The 26,420-nt window shown below is 34.9% G+C and overlaps 1 long non-coding RNA gene across 1 annotated transcript; it reads right to left on the minus strand.

Annotated features, from left to right (window-relative positions):
* Positions 1-238: 238 nt before the first annotated feature.
* Positions 239-26,397, minus strand: LOC107211025. Its single transcript, XR_001524066.3, has 2 exons — positions 10,358-26,397; positions 239-10,170 (listed from the first exon to the last, which is right to left on the minus strand). It is a non-coding gene; the product is annotated as an uncharacterized LOC107211025 (long non-coding RNA).
* Between the last annotated feature and the right edge of the window lie 23 nt (positions 26,398-26,420).

The raw sequence follows: 26,420 nt of genomic DNA on the forward strand, positions 1-26,420 counted from the left end.
TGTCCTGCCTAGCACAGCCAGCCCAGAGCAAAGAATGACTCAGCTAGGAAAAGCCAACATTTCATTAGCTCATCAGGTGTAAAAGCATGGGGAATGCAGAAAAGCCATGCAAAGTACAATAAAGCTTTACCAGAAGATCCCAGAGGACCATAGTAGAGGTGAAAAGAATACAGTCAGCCTTTATGAAATCTTGGTTTACCAACACTGGGCTGAACAAGATAAAATGTGTCAACAGAAGTATACTGGTATGATCTGGCTTATTGACATACTTGTATACAAATACCTTGAATGGCATGGGTAATTGCAGTAACTTAAACATTAAAATCCTAGCAAGAAACTGCTACAAGACATGACAATTAATAACTCACATTTTAAAATATAGATAAAACAGCAGAAGTCAGCAAGACTGCTGTTTTTACAGGATATTAAAGGATAACTAATAAAAGTTTTTGCCCTGCTTGTGAGTATTTTGAATGATGCAGATTACAGTCCTGTGCTTCCCGCCAAAGGTCTGTACACAGTATGATTTCTCTTTCCAAATGTTATTTATTCTCTTCAAAGAATGTGTGTACAAGTTTAAACCAAGCTTGCTCTTCTACCTAATTTTTAGAGAAGAACCACCTTTCTATTGGTGTATTATAAGAATGAAGCTCCCTCCCCCTTCACAGAAGATGGCACAATTCAGAAGAAGTTGTTTCAGAACATACTCAGCTTAATTACAGGATCAGTGAACACAGCAACATTTTCTTGGCAACAGGTAGAAAAGCTGGCAGTTACTAATTTTCTCTGGAGCAGTTTCTTGGCATTACATTGCTGCATTAGAAACTTGGATTTAATTTCTCACTTTGTTTTTCTGTTCCTTGCTTTATTTCTTCTTTATCAGTTTTCTTCTAGTGGTACATAAAAATAACATGCTGCATTCTTTGTTATGAAGAAAAAATTAACTCATTTGCTTTTAAATCATAAGCAGTAAGGTAACGTGGTAAGAATCCTATGCATATACATATGCATTATCTGATAAAAAATAAGGTAGATAAATGAAGATCATGAAGAAGAGATAAGTGCTGAATGTTAAACTGATGCAGTTGCCATTGCTGAACTTTTATATTAAAATATATTACATGCCTAAGAAAAAAATCAAGTTTATAATGTAAATCTACTGGTAAATCAAGCAAGAGAAAACCTATAGGGCAGAGAGAACAGCCACCAGCAGTCCTTGTGACTTATTGTTGAGTTTAATTGATGTAGCCTTACTACCCTACTGCCCCATGAAGTTCATATCTATTGATCACTGCATATATGAAGTTGAATTTAATACTTGGAAGTAGAGATCATATCTTATGAGCAGTACTCTTTGAGAGAAAATCTATTGTTATCCTTCCCTTGTCCTTTTGAGAGATTAAACAAAACAAATAAGAGAAGCAACTACTGACTGAAAAGAAAGATGGTGTAAGCCCTGAATAGCTTTACTTTTCAATACTTTAATATAGGCATACACAGAGAATGTGAAGAATTAATCAACAATCTGCGCTGGATCAATGATGGAGCACTCTGGGTAAAGATGAGCCACAAAGAATGACACAGTTATAGTAACTGATAGAAGTTTTAGGAAATAATTTGTATACCTGTCTAGCATTCAAAACCATCTCACATTTTCCTATATGCTTACCTTTATTTTTTTTCATTGTTGCTTTTAAAGCTATCTCAAAATAGTTTTATTAATAATTTGGTCTTCATATATAAAAAGTATCTTTGCTTAGATACATCATTATTTTTCTATTTGTACAGTATATGGAAGATAGAAACAGATTCTTCTTAGGATGCCTGTACTCTGGCCTTATAATCTACACAAGCTCATTTCATCCAAAGGAAAAACCAGCATTGGAAAGGTTTCTTTTCTGTTGTCCTTTCCAATTACTTAATGCCATTGTAGAACAGTAATTGAATGTGGCTCCTGTTACTGATCTGCATCATGTACATTGTCACATCTCCAAACAGTTTCTGGTTCTGCAGTTTCTAGGACTGGAAGGAGTACCAAGAAAGGTAATTTTTTTCAATTTTTTTTTTTTTTTAGGAAATAATTGCCCTAGTGCCAAAGTAAAATATTTAAATTCCTGTTTTGAGGTCTGCAAATCAGAAAGTAGGGCAGTACTTTATTAGATTAAGATGTTATGCTGTGTTTTGTTGAAAGCATGGCTTTAGAGTTGGGTTTTTTTTTTTAATATGAATTGTGAAACAGTTTCTGCACATTTTTTACCCTTCCATAAAAGAAAACCTAAAATATTTTCAGAGGTAGTGAGAAACAGGACAAAAAGAATTAACAATCAAATAATACAGCTTCTGGAGAACTTTAAACTTCACCTCTAAACACTCAGCAAAGTGGAAGTGTAAAATTTTAATTTAGATTTTTGCACGATGCTATGAAGTGTTTATAAAGCTTTGCAGTGTTTTTCACTAAATCTGAAAAAATACAGGAACGTTTTTTACCAGAAGTGTTGATTATCTCTGTGTAGCTCTTACTTAAGTGGCTTGAGCTTATCCGTAACAAATAATGTTTTTTTAAGACAGGGATGGCATAGATCTCTACCCAGAGATGTTATATTTTCTGCCTGATTTCTGTATACTGTATTCTGTCAGAAAAACAGTTACTAGAAAATGTTTCTTTTTCTGCAGAGACACCTTCATTCTGGAGTAAGATTCTGTTTATTCTATTATAGACATAGCAAACATTAAATTCAATGCCCAGTACCCTGTGTCTTCAAATAGTTTATTGAATCAGGCTGGTATTACTTAGAGTCATTTCCTGAACCTGGGTGCTAAATTATGCAAGTCCTTGGAAGCAAGACTCATGTTTAGCTAGTCACTTGGTCAAGTATATCACTGAATTATGCTTCAAAAAAGGGCTGTACGGAACCTTTATGATATTTTTGTGCATTTTAAAAATTTGTAAATATCTACGTACAGTATCTGAATTTGATTTCAAAGGATTTGTCTGGAAAACAAACTGGAATGTTATTCCACTGGTTTTAGTTCTTTTTCAGAACTCATTTGAGTGCTTAAAGAAGAATTTTCTATTTAATGCTACTTTTAGTAGTACTATTCTCAAATTTCAGTACTCCTCTCAAGTGTTCTTTCTTTGGAAAGAATATTAAAGATGGATTTGTTCTTTTCATCTTATTTCTTCTTTTCCTCTTGACTGCATTCTTACACAGTTTATATAATGATAAATATGAGAGTAACGCCTGCTGATTTTGACTCACTTTGGATGATAAATATGAGAGTAACCACTAATGATTTTGACTCATTTCTGATTTCCTTTCAGGGCTTTCTCCTTTCATTTTCAGGTTTAATCACTGCTATTGTAAAAATATTTACTGTCTTCACAGAAGTTCCCAAAGGATTTATGACTATGACTTGGGTGTATCCTGTTATTCATACATATATAATTGATTCACCTATACATGTTGTTAATTAACTACCAGCTAAGTACAAATCTCCTTTTTTTTTTTTTTTCCAAATATAAAATACACTTTTTTCCTGTCATGCTGTGCTACACTTAAAACAGTGTTTGAGGAATTTACCCAGTCTTTATTTAGATATGCTCATCCTGGTAAAAGATAAAAAAAATACATCTTTTTGGTAGCTAAACTGACTAGGCTTTTAATTGTTCTACTTTTACTAGACTTAGTATCTGAATTTGGTGCAAGAATATAATTTTTTTCATGAGGTGCCCAGGATTGTCACATTACCAGATTGAAAGTACTTAGAAGTCCAGACTGATTTCAACAATTCTCTGTACTCTGAATCTAGAGTGAATATTCTGTTTCCACTTTCAAATGTTAAGAAATAGTTTATTTTTTCTTTTGAAAGTCTTCATCTTATTTATTTCTAACAAAATACTTATTTAATAACATGGTATTTACTATGACTTCTCAATAGTGTGTGTGCTTCTGCAACTTTTGCAGAAGCTGTAAGTCATTTATTTGCAGCGTAGGGGCTTACTATTAGTCTGGTTATCTTACAATTTTCTGATAATTAGTGTGAATTTTCTGAACTGAAATTGTGGTCATGTGTAGCTTACTTTTGACCTGTTCTAGTGTAGAAAGCAACCAATTTGTCACATCATTAATTTCAGTTCAATTTATATTTTTCATAATCCTTATCAGATGTTGTTTTCTTTTAACTGAATTGTATTATTGCCATTTACAATATCAACCCACATAAGAGTGAGGAATAGAGGACAGAAAGAAAAAGTAAGAATAAACAATTTATAGTCTTAATAATTCTTAATTAGCTGCTGCTTTGGATCCTTTAAACATGGTGATAATTAATGTGGAAAGCTCTGGAAGCCTTCATAAGCTAGCTTGATCATCTGAAGAATGCCGGTACTTATTAGGGAAAGTTCATGATTCATTCGCAAGGATTAAGCCAAGAGAATCTTGTGACCTAAGCAGCCTGGCTTTCCAGTGGTAAAAATGGGATTTTCTTATCTTACAAAAAGTCATAATTGTGACAGACAGCAGGGATGGGAGCAGACAGGATGGTTTAGTTTAGGAGTGAGCAATACGCAGGCTGTAGGGAAATTGTTGTTTTGGCACGTTGCTGGTACCATGTAGAGATACAAAGTTAAACTGCAGCATATAGTGTTCCACAGGGATGAATCAGAACATTCCTGAGAAATGGTAGTGAGGAGAATTGTAACATGAAATGTGAGGGGGTTTTATGTTCAACATCTGAGTTATCCTTAAGAAATTTGTAGTCATTTGTCTGATTGTTCTTCCCTGGGTACTAAGTGCTTAAACCCAAACACACCAACATTTGTCACAGTGTGGTAGGTGGACAATTCTGGATGTAAGATTTGGAGGGATGACATGAAATCTAATCCTTCTAGTAGTAAATATTGACTTGGAAGAGTCAGTCAGCTTCAATACTTCAATTTCCACAACTGAGTTAATAATTTAACTATTGATCTGTATGCTTAGAGCCTTGGAAAAAAAAAAAGCCCTTTGAAATATGAACAATAAGGGATGCACAGTATAAGTGAGCATTGCAAACCAACTCCCTAAGACAATCACATAAATACACTATCCTTTTGCAGAGCTCATTGACATAAACAATCTTGGTTATATTTAGATGCCTCACCACCTCTATTCTTCTCTCCTTTTTTTTAGTGCTCCATCTCACTGCATTTGACAAATTGAAGGGGAAAATGAAAGTACAAAAGCTGTAACTATCATCACTTTTTAAACTGGAATCTGCAGTCACAAGCATGATGAAAGTAAAACACATATTGCCTTCATTTCTTTTTAAGAATAGATGAATATCAGCAGGCAAAAATGTAATCACTGTAAGTAACTGAAGATGCTCTTGGCTTCTTTAAAAACCATGCTGATAAATTTCTTACCCTTCCCAATACTGAAATTTCTGGCAGGCATTTGAGAATTTCAGTGGTAGCTTTTTTGGGAACTGCAGAAGTGGGGTCACAGCAAACTCTTTTCTGTACAGTCTTGTATCATACAAAGCAGTTATAAGGAACAATGATGTAAGAGACATACACAGAGAGGCCACTCACTTTAATATTACATCAGGGGGTTGGTTTGAGCTCTGTGGCGGAAATATATTCAAAGCTTCATGCAAAGAGTTGATTTGTAGGAAAGATTTCCCATCATTACACTCCTGTGCTTAGTCACAACATCTCACATTTACATGTATTCACACCTTCCTTTGCCATCCTGTTGAATTGTGGTTGAAATAAAAAAGTCATACAATGAAAAATATAATCCATAGCAGTACATACAACAAATTCCATTACTATTATAAATTGTATCTTTGGTACTATTAGCTGGAGATATTTTAATTACTAGCATCCATTCCTATAATCAATGTATGTGCAAGAAGGTGTCTGCCCCAGACAAAAGTGCCCCCTTGAAGGTTTTATAATCTTTCAAAAATCTGTACAGTTTGTATTAGAAAAAGTATTTCATTCATGTTTTATTCCAAAGTTATATTAATTGTGAATATCTAAATATACAGAATATACATAATCCTGACATTGTATGGACACGAATTACCTCACTTTTCAACACAGCTTTAAATAACTTTTTATTTAAACAAATAAAATAATAGAATATTTTTCCCATAAGAAAAGAATAAGCAAAATGAGGATTATGACAAAATTTATATATTTTAATTTTCCCAAAAGCAATGTAAAACAATAGCAAAATGTACTTTATTTATTTTCTGTTGAATAAAAAGAATAAAAATTCCTCAGTTCTGCATGGCATTGTATCCAAGCAGTCCTGTTCCTCTATGGAGTTCCATCACTGAATTATGTTCAATGAAGATTACAGGACTTCTTGCAAAAGCACACTTTGCACAGGGAAGAATAACACATTTATATATCATAAATAAAAACTACTTCTACAGTGTTATACAGGTTTAGGATTTAGATTTTGGAGCCAAAACCACCACTATACTTATTGTCTGCTTCTTTATGAGTATTGCCACTATCCGTAACTCAAAATTATAAAGGATTTTTTCATAATTGGAAATGTGCTGAGCAATTTTACAAATACCTGGAAAATAGAGATTATTGTAAAACCAATGCTGCATTTTGCGGAGTTTTGCTTTGCAGAATTTATTTTGACAACCTTTAAAAATTTGATATAAGTAACTGAAACTCAGTCTTTATCAACATTTTAGGAATGTGATGTATAGATTGTAAATTCCACCAGTTCCCTTAAATTCCACAAACAGAGTGGGGTTCCCTACAGAGAGCTCTGGAGCAGGCTTGTATCAGAGAACAGCTATTTTCTAAACCTTTTCTAACTATAAGTAACTTGGGCATTTTTGTTAACGGTAGTTGATTTGAATAATCTCATTGTAATTTGCCTTAATTAGGAGATCCCCATTTTTCCCTGCTATAAGGCATTTTAGATATCAAACCAATCCAGGTTTACAAAGCTCTGACAATTAGGCTGAAATGCATTTTTCAAATGGAGCATATTTCAATACTAAATCAAACCTTCCCAAAAACACAACAGATAGCAGGAACACTAATAACACATCCATAAGTCTTTCATTAAAATCTGACATAGATATAACAATGATAACTCAAGCCATGTGTTATTTAAAAATATTTTTATTTTCAGAGTATAAATATTTTTTGCAGTGAAATTATAGTCAGTTCTCTCAGAAAACTGTTGTAAAGCTGATTTTCTTGTAAAAGTGAGAGATTTCGCAGTATTTATATATTTCTATACATGATAAATGGTGTCAGTGCTGTCTTTTTTATTAGCATGTCTTTCCTACAGTATTTATGACATTAGAGGATTAACAGTATTGGCTGCAGTCAAGCTGAGTGCAGAGGGCACTATGAAGGCTTGTCCTATGTATTTTAACTAAACTATTTAATTTTAGTACAGACTCTTAGGCTAACAATGGAGCCTGCCTTTTCCACTAAATCCTTTAAAGTTTTTCCATTACAATTTGTCCATGCTGGTAAAGACTTGAGGAATTCTGATGGAATTGTGTATGTATAATGTATACTTCTTTGTTTTGGTGAATAAGTGGTTATCACAGTTAATTCAAGCTAGGGAACGTTTTGCCAGAAAACTTCAATCCAAGAATTTAAAGACCTTACAGCAAACTGTATTACATTGTTCTCTGTCAGTAACCCCAGTGATTCATGTAGGTGATTGTTTAAGGTGGCTGAACTGAAAATGTGCTTTTTACATTATTCATTCTATCATTTGCTTATGGATAAAATTTATGCTACAGGTATAAAACCATTCTAAGATAGGGAGTAAGAGTTATATTAATAAAGGGTATGTATGAAGAGTATAAATATTGAGCAAAAATGTATATTTGTATAATTGAAACATGGAATCAGTTACTTGTGCAAAGTGTGAAATGACACCATAATAAATCACAAGCAGTACTTCTGAACCTAAGTTTTAAGGACAAAATGGAGTTTTCCTAGATGATTTCTGGATTATCCTAGTCATTTGACAGTGCTCTGCAGCTCAAAGCAAGTACCTGAGATGCATCTCTGGGATTACATCACAACAGCTTTTTATTTAGTCCAGCTACTGAAATAATGAAAAAATAATTTTCCAGTTATCAGGCAACATGCCTTTTTATAAGAAAGTCAAGCAATCTCCTTCTTGCCTGTGGTCACACCCCAGCCCAGGCAGTGTTTGGTATAAAGTACAGATACACAGCCGTGGGATGCTGCCCTCACACACACAATTTCTCATTACAGTGGCAATTCCTGCTGCAGCAGAGGAGCCAGTTTAAATGTGGAATTAAGCATAGGATTTATGGTTGATTTGTTGTGTCCTTTCCTCCTAAAACAATAGGAGTATTCCAGAGGAATGAGTACAAAAAAATTGCCAGTAGTAATATCTAGAAGGTCATCATCCTTATTTATTCAGCGTGTTAATCCAGCTATCAGTCTGTGTTCCAGAGAGAGCCTCCTCTGGGACAGGCACCAGCCATTTTTATCAACCAGCATTTAGTCTCCAATATTTAATCACTCTGCATTTAATAAGAGAGGAACTCTTCCTGTTCAGCACGGTTGTACGAATTGGGATTTTAGTTTTATGAATATAGAAAAACTTTTCAGTTTGGTATATAATTAGGCATGAAACTGTTAGCCTGGATAAATCCTTCACTGTTGTACTGGTTTCACATACTTCAGACTTACTAATTCTCCAGATTCTGCAAGAATCACGACCAAAATCTCTTGAGTTCCATGTCATTGCCTATCACCAGTACTATTTGCTTTGTTGAAATGAAACCAAAATCAGTTTAGACACACTGAAGGTGTTAAAGGGAATTTGGTTTGGGTTTCCAGTTGATTTAAAAGCAAAACAGCTTATTCAAATCAAGACTCTTTTCATAAATTGAGATTTCTTTTTTAATTCACGCTGATCTATGTGACACTTGTAATTTATAAAAGTGATTTTTAGGTTGAAATATAGAAATAGGGACTCAGAACAGAATTTTCTGTCAAAAGAATATTTTGTTGTATTTCATTAGAAGCAAAACGGTCTTTTGAGTCTACTTACTTAAAGGCATGCTAAACTTATGGTTGTGCAGATCAGTTTCTGATTTCAAAGCCTTTTAGAGATGTCAAGTAATAGAGACTCCTGTTTCTGCTGGGTTTTTTGACTAATACCACAGGGATTTTTACAACACAGTGTTTAATGTATACTTTTATACTGTGAATGTTTTATAAATATGATAATAATGACACAAAAATCTTAGTGACAATTTTACCGAGACAATAACTGACTGTTTTGTCATTTAGACTTTATCTTTGATCATATTACTTCCTGTGAGTTAAATGTCTAGTTGCTTTATTTTTTATGTGATATTAGCCTTGTCTAGTTCAATTTAGAATGTGTTTATAAGTGGAAATTATTTCTGCATGATAAATGCATGATGTTTTCTATATTCATGTTCAATTTTATTTTGTCATTCAGAGTATCTGTAGGTTGCAGGAATAGATTTGTCCAGCTTATAAAGTGGTGTCATAAATAGAATAAGCAGCCACAATGAGACAATATTAGAATACTCCCTTTTTTCAGGATTTCTTCTGATCTTGTATGTAAGAAAAATGATGTGCTGACTTTTCATTTTTTAATCCTCTAAGGAACGTAGTGACTTTAAGGATAAATAATCCTTCCTTACTATGAGTGTCTAAAATCTAGGGATCATGATAAACAAGAGGACTGTTTATCAGTGAAGAGTAATGGTACTGTCAAATAGTTATTTATCCTCTCACATTATAAGCATCTAAGGTAGGTAAGACTCAAAGAGGAATTTGCTGAGTTTTGAAAGATTCAACTCTGAATCTGAACTTACCTACAAAATCAGACACAGTCTTTAGGGGCGTTAAGCTTTTAAGTCACCCTAAAAACATTAAAATGTGGGTTTTATGGAAGAGGGGTAGTATTTCCTTTGCATCTACTAAAGGAAACCAGAAATGTGTATATATAGCTATATATAACTAAATAGGTACTGGTTAGGTCTTGGTCCTTAAGTGATAATTTGTTGCTGTGAGATAGAACCAAGTACAATACATTACCTGCATTCTGAAATGTTTGCTCATTATTTTAATCACTTACATTTAGATCTTGGCTAACAATCCATATGGCTGTAAATCTAAAAATTAAGTAGAAACAGATATTTAATTTATACTACAGATAATGTACTTCCATATAATCAAAAATCACTTGATAAAGATTTTTTTTTTTAAATTTGTTACTTCACTAATAACTAAACTAGTCATGCTCTGTAGGAGTTCTTTCTAATACTCTCCTCAGTTTATATGTCTCTGTAAAGAACTTACCATTCAGCTCTGTAGTATTTTCTTTCCATAGAAGAGGACGTTCTTTCAGTTCCATTCATCTTTACATTCCATTTACTGCTTTACTAGGATGTCCTGATTTAGGGCACATAGGATTAACAAAGCGTTCCAAGTATTATAACAGGAAAGTAATACATTCACAAAAATTCTCATTAAAGTCCTTATCTTCAAGTTACAAAAGACTGCACTTTTTAATGATTAAAAACCACATACTGAAGCAGCACATACTTAGAAGAATGATTCTGACAGTACTTGGGTTGCATGGATTCGGGAAGATCCTCTTTGCTACCCAATCCTTGTGGCTTGGAGCTCTTTTACTGCAGTAATAAAGACTGAATTATTACTCAAGAACATAATATGTGTTTAGCAATGCCTAACTAACACATCTCTTACTAAAACAATTTCAATATGGAAATGTACAGTTTTAAATGTAGAGGATCAAATGATATTTGTACAAGGTAAGGCTACAAGTACAACTAAGTAGCACCTTTGCATCAAAGGTGCTATTTATTTATTGCAATTTATATATTGCAAGATTTATGTCTGTTTCATAACAATCTGTGAGGTTTCTTAATTCATACTATATTATTTTTAAAATTCAGAAGGAACTCTATGTAATTCTAATCACAGCTGGAATACATGATGTAAGAGCAGATTAGGTGCATTATCTGAGCAAAGATAAACACCAGATGGATGAATTCCTGTGCAGTGCTCCTGCTGCACCACCTCAGAGCCATTACTTCAGAACAGTTTCTCCACATCCAAATAAACAGAATTCCCTACAACACATTCTGAAATGAGGAGTTTCAGAATCAGGGCCTGTTCCCAATATGCATCCTCAAAAAATAATCCAAAAACCACAAGAACATACTGCTGGCCTATTGTTTTAAATGAAGGAGTCCTTGAAGTGCCTTTGTAGATTAATTTTGCAATGAAGTGTGAGACCATACCTAAGCTAATAGAACCCAATTTGAAAAGTAAAAAAAATAGAAATATCTGCTTTAGGCAGGAAAATGAGTCTAAAGTACTAGAGAAGTGATCTTTCATGATAAATGAGCTTTATTCTACCCTAAACATTAAATCTGGCAGATTCAATATATGACAAATGTTATCAAATAATATTCTCTTCCATTTTATCTTCATTTTATTAGCTCCTTACAGTACAGACCAAGCAAAATATTCTTAAACCTCAGAATACAAATGCTATCTGTCTGTTTTCTGTGCTTTCCATATGTGACCTATTAGGAAATACCCTCAGCTGAGTTGGTGTGAAGTTGGAGGACAGTTGATTCTTTAAGCAGTGTGGTGCTCCTGTAGGCAGCCAGTCAGCTCCTCTGGGACATTTCTTCTTGTTCCTGCATTCCCACAGGTTGCTATTTATGGCACAGGCCTGCATAAATTCCCATAAGGATCCATTGGTATCCTTGCTTGCTTGCTTCATGCCACAGTCAAGGTACAGTAATTTTGTAAGATGTGTTACTTGGTGATTATCACAATATAGACTTTGACAAAACAGAGATCTGCTGATTGTCACAACACAAAGGTCTGCTGCTGCTAAATACCACACACTTTGGAGGAATTTCATTGCACTGCAAGAAGCTTTTAACTTCACAAAAGACTTAAATTGAAACGTACATCTTATAGACCATCTTCCAAGACTTCTCACGTTCTGAATCTTAGAACTGCTTTTAGCACCAGTTGCTTAATAGTGGAATGGTCTCCTGTATCAAAAGACCTCAAATTTTAGTGTCCTGTTTTATGAAGGCCATATCCCACACCTGAATTTACATGTACATGTCACTGTCTGGTCTGTTGTCTAAAGTTTTAATATTCTAGACTGGAGAATCATAAGAAGCCAGAATAAGCAACTAAATTTGTGAACTTCATAAGTAACTGAATGATAAATAATTTATTAAAATATTGAACTTGTTTAGTAAATTGAAAATATCTAACATGCCAATAGCAATACTTCTGTGCTATTAGCCTCAGAGTAGTTAAATTTCAAAAATAGTAACCCCTAGTTGACTAATATTAATATGATGGATAAATAAGCTACCAAGAAAACTTTATATTTTCAAGGAAGCCAAGCATCTGCACATAAATAATTTCTGCCTTGTAGCAGAATGCAATTCAATGTCTAAGAATAGAGGAAGAAAAGCCCTTGCACTTTCTCTTTCAAAACAGACAGGAGTGTGTTTACTTTCACCAAATATCTGCATATGTGACACTCTCTCATGAGCATTCAGTTGCTGTAAAACTTTTTATTCGTTTCCATAAACATCCTGCACATGCACCTCCCATGACTGTGCCCTCAGTGAAGGAGGAAGGAAGTCCTGAAAGACTGTCAGTGTATTCAGTAGTGAGCTCCCAGTGGGAAGCCAAGGCAAAGGACACCGTTCTTACACAATGGGCAAAGGTACCTACATTCCACAGTGCCAAGCAACCAGCAAATCCAGAAGTTGCTAGTCCTTACCCTTGCCCTACTTCAGGCATCTGGGAATCATTTAAGTCTTGCAAATAACTGAAAATATTACCTGACTGGTCACTGATCACATCTTGCTAAAGTGTACATTTGATCTTCTAATTTTCTTGTCCTTTTTACCCCATATTGTGAGACAGGATATTAAAATAAGTTCTTGTGCCTTTGACAAAGTGTAACAACATTTGCCAGACAAAATGTCAGAATTTTCTCCTAAATGTGTTATTATTATTTCTCTAGAGCCATAAAAACTGGCATACCACAAATATCAACGGTGCCTTAAAGTCTGTCTTAGTGGGGGAAAGGGACTATAGAATAGTACTTACTTTAAAGTACTTACTTTAGTAAGGGAAAAAAAAAACCCAAAATTTTCAAAAATAAGTTTTAAATAAAATAAAAGATACAAAAAGTAATTTCAGTGCAGGATATAGGTCTCTTCCTGCGATCTAGGAAAACCTTTTTACTTATGTTTTTATTATCTGTGGTTAATATACACACATCCAGGTTTTGCCAGAAAACTCTGATCCTACATCACTGTGTTATCTCTTTGTTTGTCCTTGTTTATATTATACTGCATTGCCTTACAAAAAGAAAACTAAAAGTGACATTTGGGACATATGGCAGGATTTTTAATATTTGTTTTGGCAGATCTTAGTTCAAATAAAAATTTGGTGAAAATATCAAGAGTCAAACGCTATCAGTTTGTTGTAAGGCATGTAGAAAAATAATCAGGCAAGAATTTAATTAGGCAAATGCTAAATCAAAGGATACTTAAATGCACTGTATTTAGTTTTCAATAACTACAACAGACAAAAACAGAGAGACAGGATCTCAACATCTGTAGTTAATGTCAAAAGACGCCAAGCAGAAGTGACTAAATCACTAAACCAAATTCTGCCTGTTGTGCCATGACTTTGAGTTCCTTCTGAGTGTAGAATTCAGACTGCTATATCTGTACCACCTGAAAATACAGACTCAGCAGTGGTGTAAGTTTGCAAAGGAGGCAGACACATTGAGGAATTTACTACAAACAGAAGGAAAAATTGTCTATAGCAATGTAAGCTCTAGTCACTAAGAATAGAAACCTTTTTTTCAGCTGAACTGTTTTTGGCATTGACTAGTTATTTTTAATTTTTCAGCAGCACATCAGAACTTTCTACCATGTTTATCTCTTGCTCAAATGAACTAATAAACTCCTGATACAACCCGTAATACCCCTTATCAACTTGTCACGCATGGCAGTGTTTGTTAACTTGCAACAAGAAAATGTTTATCTTTTTGCTACAGTCAAAGCAAGCAGCAGAACTGAAAGTTGATGTGAGAAGTAGCTGGCAAGTGGCCTGAAGTCTAGAAACTTTGCTTTACTCTTCTATTTTCTTTGTTCCCATGCCTTTTCTCAGTGCAAATTTTTCTGTATTCCTGATGCTAAAGGTTGGCAATAATTATTTACAGCCTAAAAAATATTTCAAAATCAGGTACAGCACCTTTAATTTATTATTTGTTCTTTCCAACCTTTTAATACCCGAGTGTTAAACACGTACATCAGGACTGGGAGATGCAGAATCATCACACAGAACAGAAATGAAGTCCCCATCTCCCAAATATGTTTAAAACTCCCTGTTTCTGCTCTAATATTGCCATAGGTTGGTGCCTTAGCATAAAATATTTAGTTATTTTCAAGTGTTCTGTAGGCAGAATAGGAAAATACATTTTTCTGCTCTCCATAAAAAGATGAAAATATATAATAATGTCAATACCACCCAATATCGTGCTTCATTAGAAAAGTTAAATTTTTTTTTGTGCAGTGAGATAAATTTGCTATTACAGGAATTTTAATATACTCTGTGGATTTGCTGTTCAAGGGTACATATAATAAATAATTCTCTGCTCATATTAGCTTCTAGTGAAATCAGTTGAAACTGTGTCATTAAAGCATAACTGTTTTTTTTGTCAACACAGTTGCGGGCAGTTTTTCAGTTCCACTATTGACAGTGATGAAGGAAATTCTCTTTGGGAGTTGGGTGAGATGAAACTCAAGATCCAGCAGTTCACCATCTCTTGCTATCTTGTGGGTGACATCTGAGAAAAAGTCAGTGAAACCATAGACTAGCAATAACAAAGTGCAGTGTGCTGTGCTTGCTGTGCAAAGGACAGAGGCACAGGGTGGCCCTGCAGAAGGGACTGCGGTCCCCCAGGTCCAGCTGGGCCCCTGTGCTGTGACAGCTGGCAGAGGTGGCCTTTGGGACACTGCCTGCACACTAGGCACAGCCGGGTCCTGCTTTAAACGAAAATCCAGAGGCTTGAGCTGCCTAATTGCTGTCATTTTTCCACTCACACAACCCTCTCCGGGTTTGCAAGGGGTGTTATCAGGAAATTGCAGCTGCGGCTCCATCTTTACTTCCTGACAGGAGGAGTTACCTCTGGTTTTGGGTGGGTTTTTTGACTTCTTGGAACTTACTGTTTATTAACTGGATAATCTGGAAAGGAGGAGATAGGACTGGAGCTGGTACAGAAAGATACAGTGTTTAAGACCAGAGCTGACTATTCCAGATCAAAACACGTTCTGGAATCAGGTGGCAGCTGTATTGCTCCCTCTGACAGGTGAAGTGCAGGCACATGCACCGCTGGCCTCACCTGGTCAGGGTATTTGGCACCTCCCTGTCACTGGCCAGAGGGAAAATCAGGGCCTAGACCTTGAATCCAGAACCTCCTGCTGCAACATGCACCTCCTGATGCTCAGACTGGAACCAGAACTCTAGAGTCTTCATTTCAGATATGTTCTCAGAAGGGATTTGTTGCCTTTTTGGTTTTAGACACACCCAGAGTCTTAATAAAATTGTGACATTCTGGTACAAGTTAGAATAAATCTATAAGATAAGATGATTTTATATGTATTATCAAAATACTAAATCTAGTACAAACCCAGATTATATCTCAAAGTCTATGTTTGATTCGGACTACAGTCAGGGGATCTTGTGGGCTCACTCAGTTCTCCATATTGCCAACTACAGTCATGGTATAATTTTGTTATGGATTAGTTCAGCACTCCAAAAACTACTAGCACAGATTCCCTGGCTTCATATAGGAATATCTTATTGCTTCCTCTAAATCAAAATTAACCTGCTGCAATCTTGTTTGGTGCTTGCACTGTTCTCACAACTGAGATCTACAAAAGCCTCAGACAGCAGTCACAACAAGGCTGTAGATTTTGTTTTTAAAGGAATATACAAAATACAGTCTGTCATTGGAAAAGTACTGAAAATTTTGAAATGGCTTTTCCTTAAAAAAAAAATAACCCAAGCCCCATTTGTCAACAAAAAAGTAATTTTGGTTAAGAATTCCAGTTTCTCAGTCAATTATTTATTGGGTAATCTCACCCATTAAGTCTATCTACTGAATAAATTAATCATCATCCCACCTTTTTGTCTAGCCCACTGTGGAATTAGGTGGCTTTATCTGAGCTTTTCTGAGCAGCCTCCTTGTGCCACAGCCTGGAGCTGCTGCCTGTGCTCAGAGTCACCTTCCCACAGGTGACAGCACAGGAGCTGCACAGGGACCCCTCAGAATGGGCTGGAGTGGAACTGACACTCTCTTAGTTCAGTAACAAACTGGATCTAACACAGTGGAAGTGAAATAAGGTAGCAAATAAATATATAAACACTATTAAAATGGATCAGCCGAGTTCTGTACTCTGGATCACATTTTAAATAGTGTACATACAGCTGAGGTAGAGTTCAAAACTTGAGATAGAAACGGGCTTATTCAATACATAAATGAGTGTCTCTTATTCAGCCTATTTAATAACTGCACATCCTTTCTTCTATTTGTGTTTATCTATTATGAGACTGCTGGTAATAAAGAATTTTATATATAATAAAAAACTAAAATGCTGTTAATGCTCTTCCATTTTGTAAAAGAATCAAAGTATTCTCATATTACTCATTTCTTGGCACATAGCAAATACCTAATATCTTTTCCACTGTGGAAATTCTACTTGAAAAATTACCTACTTGCTACTGTTCTAAGTTTTAGAGTAATTTGTTTGTTCCTGTTGATGTCTATTGGCCCTATAATTTAAAGAAATCAAAATCCCTAAGAAGAGGCTAATAGAAATCTGTGCTTTGCTAATATTTAAGAAACCAAACAGAGAAAAATATTATCTTTTACAAAATGTTTGGTACTGAAACCTACTCACAGCTTATTCCCAATGTGCTGTTAGCTGCAGTGGACAATTTTACAGATGAGTTTTGCAGTCCTTCCTTTGAGGCTATATTGGATCCAAAGATTTTTGTGACATATGATTTCATACCAAAATGATTTAAATACTTTAAATAAACAATTTGAAGCAAGTATTTGAATTCAGAAGTTTAAGTACACATCTCAAACCATGTGCTTGACTCTCATTTTCTAATGCTTATTCTTCAATGATAAAAATGTATAAAACAAAATGACAATTATATGCCAGGTGATTCCTATTAAATGTAAAAGGGACTGGAATATCATGTTACTTGTTTTGATCCTATTCTTGAATTTAATGTCAGGATTACTTGCTTTAAGCATATATTTCTCTTGAAAGTAGTGTCATATGATAATACATTTTTACAAATTTACAGGGCACACATTCAGAAAGAATCTAACTTTTCCAACAACCTATGTGTATATAAATAGGTATATATGCAATAATCAGCTGTTCAATCAACAAGTTATTCATGCAAGAAATTATATGAATGATTGCATATGCTAGGGAAAAAAAAAAAAGGATATCCTTGAAAGATTATGTGTAAGATTACATGGCAACATAGGAAAAAATAGAAAATTAGTTCAGTTTTAATGCTCAAATCTATTACAGTATTCTTTACATTGGATTGTGACTAGCATAGCCTCCAAAAGACTTTTACAAAAATCACTCTGTTCATAATAAGTCTTCTGTGTAAAGGTGATAGAATTTGTAGCTCAGGCAGCGGTCCCTTCATTGGTCCTTAATACTGTAGAACTCCACAGAATATTTGCTGTTACGTGCTTTTTTTAAAAACATTTTCAATTAGATGCAGAGTCTTTACCTAGGAGTGTCACTTGGAAATAAACAGAATGCTGAACATACACCTTGGCATGTTTAGAGTAAAAGCATGCAAAAAAACTTCTATGACTTATATTAATAGTTCAATTAGTTTCATACCTTGTAAATAACTGTTATTATAAAGGCTGGATAAGCCTCAAGACAGTCTGTGTTATACTTTCCATTTATGTCAGAAGGTACTAGGGATCATCTTGTGATCAGTAGTCCAAACAGGATCACTGAAATATTGATATGAAAATTTCAAATTAATGTAATGACTGTGTTTTCTATTCTCTGCCTATACATTAATTTGAAATGCTGTTGCATCTTGCAGTGTTTTATGTTGAAGGACATATTCCAGCATATTTTGACCTGTGAATATAAAATTGTTCAACACTGCTCAGTCTGTTCTTCTAGAAAGGAATTTTCTTGTTACTGTAGTATTTCTCTGGGCAGCAGCAGTTCTGAGCCTCAGTCATATCAGCAAGCCTGCTTTGTGACCTGTACGTGACTTGACCTGTAAGATTTTGCTGCGTGAAAAATGAGACACATTCCTACAGCAGAATGAAGAAGAGCATCTCCCTGGAGATTAAACTTTTATATTAAAGTGGTCTGGTGAATCCACCCAGTTAGTTTCTTTCCTATGTCACCAAATATTTTGAAGGGCATTTACAGATATTAGCAGACACTGTCAGAGGGACCACGCCACACTATCTATAATTTCTGTTAAGTGATTCAGTAAAGTCAAGAGTACATTTAACACAAAGCAGTGACAGTACTGTGTGTGCCCCACACTCTGCTACTGAAATAAATGTTACCAGCGCTGTGCATATCAAACTGATGATGTATTGCTCTGCAAGACCAGACAACAAACTATGTTTACATGTGTATGTTCTGCCTTCTCCTTCCAGAACTGGAAGACTGACCTAGAAGTAAGCCGTGCCTGGGAGAACCGTGGCCATCTCTTAATTCATGGGAGGAGCCAGAGAGCATGACTGCATTCCCAATGGATTGTGCCTTCCTCAGAAGCCTCAGCAAGAGGTACGGCCACAAAAAGAGCTTTTGAGTTGAGTAAGCATAGAATTAAGAATAGAAGACAACCCACAATGTCTTCTTCACGTTTAATCATAATTTTATTGTGAGACTGTATAAAAAAATGATTTGAATATTTTGGTGCATTTAATTTAAATAAACGTACTGGACAGATCTATGCATTTGATAAATGGCCTGATGAGTGTTTCCAGAAGCAGTAGAAATTCTAAGTGAGGCTCACTTACATCAGTCATTCAAGTTAGTTTGCAAAACATCTGTCATATTTTCAGAGACATAAATGCTAAATTCTTATGTGAAAAACAAGTCAGTTGTACCAAAAAAATGAAGCTCTCATTCTTAAGCCAAAACAGATCCCTCTTCATAATCCCATGCAGTTATCAGCATGTCCCTTGGATTTATGACTTATGACATTTATTTACCAACAGGTGGTTGCGTATCTTGCCATTTATATTTTAAGCAACAGTAAACACAACTAAAAATAATATAAGACAAACAAAATAAAACTCAGTGGTGTTTTAAAAATGTTTTTAGAGAAAAGCTGTATTTATAAGATAGGTCTTCAAGAAGTTCTCACCCAGGCCCAGCAATACGGAAGAATACTGCAAGAGCAATAAGGATTTTTAGGGGCATTATGATAGTGTAATGGAAACACATCTGCCCCCAAAAGTCCCTCATTTTCCCTGCGGTGAAAAGCCATGCAGGAAGTGGTGAATGCTGTGGAACATCAAGAATGAAACTATAAAGAAAATATTTTTAAGTTAGAACAACTTTCCAATAATACATCAGGATTTCATCATTTTCTGTTAATCCACTGGATAGGAAAATAGTAGTTTTTCAAGGATCCTCTAATTCAATTAGCTCTGGATGTATAAAATGTTTCTGTCCACGCAATAAAGTGGAGTTTGAGGCAGCTACCTTAGAAATACTCTTGTCGGGAAGTGAAAAACATTTTACATGAAGCCCAGCCAACTCAACATAATTTTTCTTCTTTCAGATCTCCAACAGAAAAACAAAACAAAACCCCAGGATAATCATCATTAACTGTTGACCTGCATTTCTCATTTTTAAGGATACTTCAGTGGCAGAATGAACATTAGTTTATAGAAGAAAATTATACATAATAGAATTATAGAACATCTTTCATTTTAAAGAATTTTAAAATATTTTCCAGTGAACTGTCTGGGCAATTTTCCATATATACAGTATATTCATACAGTATTTCCATATATATAGAAGGACAGTCAGAATAGAAATACAAAGTGGAATCCAAATTTAATAAGCCAAATTATCCATATTTATAAATATCCTTAGTAAAACAGGTAGCATATTTGAACTTTAAGTTATGCCCATTCAATTGGCATGCCTAATAAAAAGTAACTATTTTAAAATAATCCACACTGAATAGCACCTAACAGGCATATTCTTCACAGATTCTTGTAACACAAAGCATAAAATACCATAGTATTGTTGGAAAAAAGTAATCTTCAATTTCTCATGTAATTTAATAGTATTTCTTGTGCAATACATTTGCCCTTTGTTCATGTTAAAATATGAAAAATTAACTAAATTATTTTCTCAGGTTCCAGAAATTTTAACATGATCTCACTTGCATTTTTTATGGATGTAGATCCAGGGAATTCAGTAGAGGTACTTCTGACTTACAGCAGCATCCAAGTACCTACTGACAGAGGTGTGTGTGTTCTTTGTGTAATTTGAAATAGGCCTTTGATTACAAAAGAAAGCTTTAATACAAACAACAGCATCATCAAAGCTAAAATCAAGATTTTTCTGACCATAAACCAGAAATTTTTAACAGCAGCAATGTGTAACAACTAGAAATGTCCTTTCAGTACAATTAATGCATTCACTTATTTTTCCTGATGCATATGGCCAGTCCTGAAACATCCTGAAATTATTTTTCTCACTTTGTCCTACAATCCTTTATACATGCCTTGTTGTAGATGACACATTTTATATTTTTTGGTGGGTGTGTGTGTTTTAATCCTTGTCCTAAGCTACAAATGAAAAGCTTTACTTAAAAAACTAGTGTCTAGATACTATTCTATATTGATTTGTATAGGAAGGCCATGATTGCAGTAAAAGGATTTGAACTGTCTGACTGAAGCTGAGATACTTCAAATAGCAAAAATGCACTAATGTTATTTTATATTGTTGAATTGTAGTGTCCCCCATTAACAGCTAAATTAAAATTAGCAGTATTAACTGAAAAGATCAAAATAGTTTTGTTTAAAAGTTTTTCATATATATCAACAATGTAAGTATTTGGCATACTAGGAAATCAGACAGGACACAATTTTTTTACTTTTTAGCTCAGCCAGAAGCAGGTATGCTCCAAACAGGAAAAAACCCCAAAACTCTGGAGCCTGTCCGTAGAGAATTTTGATTCCAGTATTAAAAAACGTGGTCATTAAAGAGCCTTATATTCAACAGAGAGACAGAGATCAGGGGTAACCTTCTGGAACATAACATAGTCCCCCATCAGCTACCTCACAAAGCCAGTTACCTCAGTATTGTGTGGGGCTTTATTTCTGTTGGTGTATTTACTCTCTAGGTGTTGTAAGAAAGGTCCTGAAAAAAAATCCCAAGCTGAATAAGCCCTATCCATTCACTCTTGGATACAGAATTATTGTCCTTGCCCCCAAACCCTATAACCAGAACTATTTGGGCATTTTAACAACAGGCAAAACCTCCTAACTCTTTATTCCTTTTTTCCATGCTTACACCTTTACAAATTCCCTACATGTTTGCACAGTTTAACTGAGAACAGCATATAGCATTGCAGCAAGGGATTAGTGTAGTTATTAACTGATGTGCACTGTGAAGTGGGCAAATGATGTTTTAAATTCATTGATTTCACCAGAAGCTTCATAGGCTCAAGCCACATGGTCTGAACCACTTTTCTACCATGTCTTCCACAATGGGCACAGCTCCAGGTGATAGCAGTGTTTTCCCCCTAATCTTTTAAACCCATTTAAAAAAACACACTTAAAAAAATTCACAACTTCTTTGTTTTGTTTTTGCTTCATAGGCTTCTAAATACAATTTCCAAGGCAGGTAAAATGATCTTTTGAGTGATGTCCTTAGAAAATATGCCTGAATGTACCGGTTTGTGTTTGCATAGGCTTTCCTTGTGGCATGAGGTCCAGGTTTTCCACAGGGAAGCAGTGCTGGTGTGTGACACTGCAACAAGGAGCAAAGAACAAGGCAGAGTTTAAAAATCAGACCTTGGGTGTCTGTGTTCTTGCCCTTGAAAAAACTCTGGATAGCTTTCTAGGAAAGGACAACTGATTCTGTAGCCTTTAGTGAGGCAAAATTGTTAGTTGTTCCAGGCTGTGATTTTCCAAACTTGGGATTGTTACTTCTCTCTCCTGTGCCTGGATCAGAGGGGAGTCACAAAACTTTTCTGTTGCAACACAGTCAGGAGGTGTCAAAGGTTGAAGCCTTGCTTCAGAAAATGCAGGCCCCAGACCAATCTCCAAACCATGCCACAGGATTCTGCTGGAAATCCTGATCTTTTCACTGCTTTCAATAAAATTTTGAAAGTAAACAGATTAGGCCATTTGGAAATCCTCTGCTGATTCAGTGTGTATGTAAGCTGGTTTTTTAAAGGTTTGCTTAAAAATGAAGAAAAGTCATTCTAAAAATGTAGTTTTAAATTTATTCTAAATAGAAAGATAGCTAGTAGGACTTTCAACTTTATAAATGATAAATGCAATAAATAATTGAGGTTGATATTTCCAAATATTATTTTTTCAATAATTAATGACAATTTTTATCTGAAGAAAAATTAATTTTATTACAAACATACCATCTACTTTTTATCTTCTGTAAATTTCTCTTTTCATATCAAATAGCAAGACAGACTGATCCCAGGTATTTAATTATTAATGCTCTGGATACACAGTGCACTTCAGGACTCTCAGCTCAGAGGCCAGCACCCGAAGCTGCACGCAAACCTGGTGGGAAAACCAGTGCAAGGGAAAGAGATCAAATTTTTATAACACAGATGTTTAGGAAATCTATCACTGTTTTGTCTAATCATCATTAATTTAAGTAACACATACAAAATGAACATACATTTAAAGTTTAAAATATATGCATGCTATCTATAGCAGCAGCAAATTGTCTGTTCTACTGCCCACCAGAGACAAACAGGAGCTCTTTCTGTAAGCTTATTGATGGGAAAAAAATATTGTATGAGGAAGGCCTACAGAAGCGTAACTGTGTTCTTTAACACTGCTCATTAATCATTTAAATAGTGTATTAATTCTATAGCTAGGTTATTGATGCTAAAAGCAATGCAAGTGGATTTTATATATCCTAAGTAGAGAGCCACATAGAATCTATTTTAAAAAATAATCTAAAAGTAGCTGATTAACAAAGTGTGATACATAAAGCACATCTTACTGGAAGTAGCTCTACAAAATTATGTTTTAATTTAAGAGCTTTAAAGTAACAGTTGGTAAGAAGCAACTGTGGTATTTCAGCAGTGCAGGGCTGATCTTCGCTGCTGTTTGGATATAAGTGTTTCTCTTTTCCCTTAAAGCAAGATCCTCACACTGATTCACTTTCTTATGTCTGATTCTCTGCTCTTGCATTCTCAGAATACTAGAGAAAAGACCACAGGAATTAAACCAATCCAAATCTGACAACTAGGAAGATTGGACAGGTCTGGAATGTATTAACAAACTAAGTACTAATATACTCTAGTAAAATTCAAAAATAAAAAAATTTCTATGGTTAAATTTTTAAATTAATTGGCTTATTAAAATTTAACCTTTCATAAATGCTGCTTCTGAACAGTATTATTTCATGGAAAATAGTAGCTAAAAAGCATATCAGCACCACAGTTCTGACCTAAGCTCCTCCAAATCAGATTTCAGTCTTAAACAAGTGAGGAATTTGTTGCACCGAGGCTTGGATACATCCTATTTCACTTGTGTTGCAATTATATTGCTATAAAATGTAAAATGTGAGAATTCTATAGAAAAATCTTGATAATTCATCTTGATATTCATTTGCATAAATGTACAGATCCTGCATCTAGTCATATGATAAATCACATGCCAACAAGTTTGCTTTAACAGTGTGTCAGTCTCATTTCAGCTGAATTTCCAGGCCTTTTTGAAATACTCAAATTGATTCAGTCTGTGTAGGTCAACACTTAAAATTAACTGGACTGTAATGACAATGTGACCACAGTGTGAATGTCTGGATGTTTATGTGTAGCTTACACAGGTTATTAGCTGGCATTAAATGTCAAAACTATGACAGACACATTTACACCAAATGAGAGGATGCTCCTGCATGTATGTTGTGTGAATTTGCTGTATATGTGAAACATTGTATAAGTTACATTGTGTATCATGTGTTCATCAGTGTTAAATATCTGTGCAGTATATCTGGAACCACGAGAAAGTTCAGTGCTTCTACCAGCATTTTCAAAAATTTCAAGAATCACATGAGGAAAGTACAGCTGTGTAACTTTTAAGTAAATATAATACTTAAATTCTTTAGTATATTGATACCAAAATGCAAATAACGTGAACTTAAACAGCTCTACCAAGCTTAGGTTTACACTGCCTTACTCCCAATAATATATTCCACAACTTTTACCAGTTCAAAAATTAGCAGTCTTTAAATTGAATCATAGATACAGACTGTACACAGGTAGACACACACAGACACACATGAAGCAGCAGCTTGTTCAAGAGATACATTATAACTGATTATAACTGATTATAACATCGTGAGCAAAAAAAAAAAATGAGGCAGGGATTGACAATACAAATGCCACCAGCGTTTAAAAGATTTTTCAAGGTTTAGAAAGCCTCTCTTTTCTTGAGACCATCTTTTCTCCCAATTCACCAATATTTCAGTACCACCCTTTGAAAGGTGACTTTTTCTTCAGCTTTTGCTGGCTTTTTAAGAGAAAAACACCACCAACAGTTAGAAAACTTTTATGTTTAACTTTCAAAATTATTGTATTTTCTATCCACATTTTATTGCTGAAGACAACATTAAAGTTAGAACATGATTATTTATTTAAAGTGTATAATAGCCTGCAGCAGTAGTTTACTACTAAGTTTACTGTCCAATGTAAGAGCCATAATGTGCTGTTTTCTTTTGCAGAACAAAGTGACCACCAAAAGCGGGACTTTGTGGGCCAGTTGGATAAAACATAAGCTCATCTCGCCCCCAAAACCCCGACTCTGGAACCACAGCCTTCCAAGATTCAATTTGTAAGTAAAGTATCTTTGTAAGATATGCCCAATCAACTGAGACATTGCTTCTAGAGTGGGTAGTTTTCAGATTAATCAAAAGAGAACATTATAGCCCAATTGCAATACATCCTCCTTCACTTTCTGGACAGCAAGAATTGCTAACAGATACTAACTGTTTTTATGAATACTTTAGCTATAATATTAATATTATAGAACTATTTATCAAGCAGGTAAGGAGTACCTTTTCTAAGTGTCTATAAAATGATACAGAGTAACAGTTGTTAGATCCAGCACTCAAAATACCTATTAAGATTTCTTCTCAAAGTATGTAAAGTTATTAATTATCTGTTTCACTGTATTTCAGACTAAAGTGGACACATTATAGAGAAATGTCTGTCATTATTCTAAATTTGCTATTTGTACAAAAAACTAGAAATTATTTTCACTTTACTTGAAAATAGGTCTCTTCTTACTAACAATGATAGTATCAAGTATTCAGGTCTACATCATCTTACTACCCTCAATATTATGTTTTGTAAGATCTTCTTTCAAAGATGAGAGGAAAAGTAGAAATTCACGGACAAAATCAACATATATTCTAAATCTTCACTTTATAGTTTAAACAGAGCTTCTAAATAAAATCCACGTTTAAAAGCATTATAGTTTACACTTGGGTGGCTGAAGTAGGCTAATGCTGTCAGTTACGTTAAAATAATTACTGTCCTTGAAAAGCCACTCTTACATTCATTCTGCTCTTGATAATCAAAATGCAGAGCCGAAGAATGCTGTCCTAGCTGAAATGCTTTATAATCACTAAATACATCCTGAAAGAAAAACGCAGAGAAGTTGATGGAAATTCTGGCTAAGTAGAAATGTTTAAATAATTCCTCTTTCTACAGACCATACATTTTAACTGACTTATTTATGGCTGTGATGATTTAGGAGATTTTTCCGGCTATGCTTTCACACGAGCTGATCAGACGGTGCGTATCGGCACCCCTCCGCACGGGCATTTGTAGTTATTTGTGCCTGGCCAAAGTCGCCGCAGAAGCCACGCGGAGGCGGCGGGACGGGACCGGCGGCCGGACCCCGTGGGGAGCAGATCCCGCGGGGAGCGGACCCCGCGGGTTGCGGACACCTGTAGCTCCCGAGGGTACCGGCACGGCGGCGAACCGCCCCTTCCCCGCGGGACGCGGCGGGCCCGGCGCCCCG

The sequence above is a fragment of the Parus major genome, chromosome 14, assembly GCF_001522545.3.
Source record: "Parus major isolate Abel chromosome 14, Parus_major1.1, whole genome shotgun sequence".
Classification (NCBI taxonomy): Eukaryota; Metazoa; Chordata; class Aves; order Passeriformes; family Paridae; genus Parus; species Parus major.